Source organism: Vigna umbellata, chromosome 1, assembly GCF_029865625.1.
Source record: "Vigna umbellata cultivar VRB3 chromosome 1, Vumbellata_1.0, whole genome shotgun sequence".
In the NCBI taxonomy this organism is placed as follows: Eukaryota; Viridiplantae; Streptophyta; class Magnoliopsida; order Fabales; family Fabaceae; genus Vigna; species Vigna umbellata.
Window position 1 is genome coordinate 75,392,744 of NC_142165.1, and position 4,768 is coordinate 75,397,511.

Consider the following 4,768-nt stretch of genomic DNA (forward strand, 5'->3'; position numbering starts at 1 on the left):
ACAAGTTGACGAAGTGGACGAAGTGGAAGAAGAAGAAGAAGAAGAAGAAGAACCAGTAGAAGAAGAAGAAGAAGAAGTGGAAGAAGAGCAAGAAGAATAAGAAGAAGAATTGGAAGAAGTGGGAGAAGTGGACGAAGTGGACGAAGTGGAAGAAGAAGAAGAAGAAGAAGAAGAAGAAGAACCAGCAGAAGAAGATGAACAAGTGGAAGAAGAACAAGAAGAAGAAGTGGAAGAAGTGGGAGAAGTGGACGAAGGGGCCGAAGTGGACGAAGTGGAAGAAGAAGAACGAGAAGAAGAAAGAGAAGAAGAACAAGAAGAAAAAGAAGAAGTAGTGGAAGAAGAACAAGAAGAGGAAGTGGAAGAAGCGGACGAAGTGGACGAACTAGACGAACTGGAAGAAGTGGAAGAAGTGGAAGAAGTGGAAGAAGTGGACGAAGTTGACAAAGTGGACGAAATGGACAAAGTGGATGAAGTGGACGAAGTGGACGAAGTTGACGAAGTGGACGAAGTGGACGAACTAGACAAACTGGACGAAGTGGACGAAGTGGACGAACTAGAACTTCTTGGATACTGTGTGGGCTGGTGAGCAGTGCCAGGTTGCTCTTTGTATGAAAGAAGGCGCTGATTTTGATGTTGTGGAGAGAGTTTTATGTGTACCTGGAGGACATTTTCAGAGGAATAGAACTGGCTCTGTGGTGAACATTAGGAGGACTGACTTGACTCCTCTTGCAAAGTATTGGATGGAATTTTCTCATGCCAACATTCAGCCATGTTCTCATGTGTCAGACATCACTCTTAGCAGGGCACTCCTCCTTTACTGTGCAATCAGGAACTTGAATGTCAATATTGGACAGGTAATAGCTGATGAGATAAGGGTGTGTGCTAACACAACAAACAGCAAAGCACCCTTAGGACATCCTTCTTTAATCACACACCTCTGCAAGATAGCTGGGGTGGATACTTCTGCTCCACCATTTGAAAGGCCAAGGAAAGCAATTGATGAGGCCTATTATAGACAATACTGTGGAGGTGAGGAAGCAGCTCAGCCAGTTCCACCACGCCGTACTCGTAGAGAAAGAGGGCAAGCACAGAGTCAGACATCTGCTGAGACACATGAAGCAGAACTTTTCAAATGAGGGACATGTACATGTCTCTTATAGGTGCACAGTTACAGTCTATCCACAGAGGGCAGGTGGCCACTACAGAGATGATTGTTGGAATGTATGATACTCCTCCAGCACACAGGTGGACTATGGAGGAGTTTCATAATGTGGTAGCTTGGCCAGAAGAGCAGGTACAAGGAGGCAGAGCTGAAGTAGCTGAAGCTTCAGCTATGGAGATGGATGAAGATGATTCTGATGATGATGAGGATGATGCATTTGAGGATGCTGAAGATGAGGGAGAAGAGGAGGATACAGGTGATAGCTCAGATTGATGAGGAGCTGAGATAGCATTTACTGATGAATGCTATCATAACTAGAGCGGAACTTATGCTTTTGTTTGGTTTGTGTTCTGAACTCATTTACTTTTGTTTTAGAATAGGGTTTCATGTACTCAATTGGAAACTTTGTCTGTTATGATGGTTTGCTTATGATAGTGATTGTTTGATAAGTAAGGCTTGATGATGCTTATACAGGTGATTCACAAGCTTTGTGAACAAATGCATGATATTGTGATTGTGATTATGATACTAAGCAGGATGTGTATATGTGGAATGTGAATGAGCTTATATGTGAGGTTTTGAGCTCCAGAGTTTTTGTGATTGAATGCTATTACTTTGAAAGCATGAATGATTTTGCCCAGGTTTTCTATGATTGAATTACTTGCTTGTTTGCATCATATGATCAAGGCCATTTGTTGGTAACCCTTGTATTAGCCAATTTCATGAAATTAGCCACTAAAAGAGAACACTTTGTGTTCTATCCTTTGAACCCTTAGCCTTGAACATGATTTGAAAACCATTGTTGAAAAGCTTTACCTTGAGTTAAGTAGAAAATATTTTGTGGTATTGATAAATGTTCAAGTTTGGGGTTGTTGGAAAATAGAAAGGGAAATTGAAAGCATTGAGCTAAGAGCTAAGAAGTAGGTATGTGAAAAGCAAAAGAAAAAGAGAAGGAAAAGAGAAGAAAAAGCAAAGCTCAATGCAAAGGAAAGTTGGGAATAAGTAAGAATGGTTGTGTTTATATGATTCTCTTAACTCAAGAGTTTTGTGATCTAGAAAAACCAATTTTCTTGTTTGCCCAGCCACATTATAAGCCATTGAAAAGTCCTTGTGATGATGTATGCTTGTGAATTTATTTGAATGTGGTTAAATGAAAGGCAAAGTCAATTCATGTGACATTGTGATAGTAGAGTGAATGAGTGAATACCTCTTATACACTTGTGTGTGAGTGAAACACTTTACTTAGTGAGAAAATATTCCATGAGCACATGAACATCCATGCTTAGTTGATTGATCATTCATGAAAAATAGCATTTGTTGGATATTAAGTGATTTTGTGAACACTAAAGCATGTGTATGTCTTGATTGAAGTCTTTGTCATGAGCTTAATTGAAGTTTGTACTTATCTTGAAAAGAGAATTTTTTTTTGAATGAGTGAACCATTGTACGGATTGGTAGAAGATTGAGTTACATCTTGTTTGCTTGAGGACAAGCAAAGTTCTAAGTTTGGGGTTGTGATAACAGTTGAAAAACTGTTATTTTCATGCTTAAAATTGATACTAAAAGCAACCTTTAACACTTAGAAACTAGCTTGAAATCATGCTTTTTGTCATATTTTTAGAAATAAGAGAGCTGGACAGGTTTATGCTTGATTTCAGTGTTTTATGCAGGTTTTAAGGTGAATTTGGTGAAAGAAGTGAAGAAGGATAGAGATGGAATCAGAAAAGACATAAAAAAGTGCAAAAGGAGAAGTCGCAACTACCGCTCAGCGGTAGTTTACTGATGAGAGGGTCGCACCTCCCAACAAAAGTTGTGCATAAAAGAATGCAGTATATACTAGGAAGTGACTCCTAGGTCGTCTCTCAAGGACCAAATGTGGTTCAGTCTCAGATCAAACACATTGTGGGGGGATTTTGAAAGATTGTTTTTTTTTTGTTGCGGTAAAAATTAAAGCGTTGAAGTAAAATTTTAAAAAAAAGTAAAATGAAAGAAAATAAAACTTATGACCCATTCATCTACCAAAAGAAATTAAACATTGCAAATGCTTATAAAGAACTACCTCCTTAGCCGTGACACATCCATGTATTCAATCCAAAGAAAATTAAATAATTAAAAGCAAGCTACTTTTAAACAAATTAAAAACCGAACTTGTGTTAACTTGAAAGCACCGATTGAACGTAACAGTTAAATAAAGCAACTCATCTAAAACTATTAAATTGGGACCTTCAGCTAACAAAGAAATTGTACGTTCTAGTCATCTAGATGGGCACATCACCAGCGGAAACAATAATAAAAACGTGCTTGAACAGTAGAATGATGTAATTTAGTAAACATTTTACCCTAAAAGCATTTCAATATAGAGAATAAAAGAAAACAATTATCGGTCCAAGAGTTAAAGACAAATTGAAGAATCTATTGGAGCTCTCTGATTTTTCCAGCACATTGTATTGAGCTTTAACCATGTGCACATTCTCTAAAGGTTGAATGAAAAGACCCTGTACCTACCAAAAGCAAGGTTACGTGGAATCAAATAAAATAAATAGCTGAGACATCACTTTCTCCAAGCATCTGGACCTACATTTTGGCTGTAATCAATTTTCTCCCTCCGTGTTCATTCCCTACACCAAAAATAAATCTCCCCCAAGGTGGCTACTGGAACCTCCATGCTTGCTTTCTTTCTCCAGATCCACTCTCCTCTCGGTGGCAGCTCAGCTTTTTCAAGCCAAATCAATTCTTCCTCCTTCTTCTCCTCTTTTCCGTAACGTCTCTCCTTTCTCTCGGTCATTCCCTTCTCTCCTGCTACCTCCAGGTTGTGGCTGGAGACTCCACTTTTATTACCGCTTCCTCTGGTTGCTTTTTAATTTCTCTTTGCACCTCCTGGACCTCTCAAGCTGCTGGATGCCACCTCTTCACATGGTTGAATGTGCTGGAAGCCAAACCCAATTCAAATTGCTGGAGCTGCTGGATGTTTCTTCTCTTTGCCACCCATGCTGCTACTTTTGTTGTCCACGTGCTTTAATGAACTAGACCCCTTTTCTCCTTTCAGTTGTGTGCCTCTCTTCTCGTTGGGCCGTGGAATGTTGCTGCCTCCCGTGCACTCCAAAGCTGTTGGATTTTATGGACTTGGCAGCAGTGCGTGTGTGGCAGCTGGACGTAGCGGCTTCCTCAAAGCTTGCTGGACCGTGGAGGCTTTCTTCCTGCTGACACACCCCTGCTGGACTTGGACGCATGGCTGCTCCAATTGCTGGATGTCACAAATCCTCATGGGCCACGGTGTGCTGCTGGAAAATGAATGAATGTGGCTGCTTCTCATGTGGGCCGCTGTGTTTCAGCTTCTTTCTTCTGCTGGACGGGATTATGCTGCCACCAAGTGCTGGACCAATTTTAATTTGTCCATGGGCCCGCTCTTCTTTTCCAATAAATGAAGTCCCTATATGTGTGCATAGCAAAAAAAATGAAATCCACACCTCTCTCTCATCTTAGCTTAAAATAAAATTGATGTGACATTTTCTTTTGAACTCCAAATATTCCAAATTGTATTTCCAACATTTTCCCTGAAATTAATAATGCAAATAATTTGCTCAAATAATCCAAATTAATTAAAAT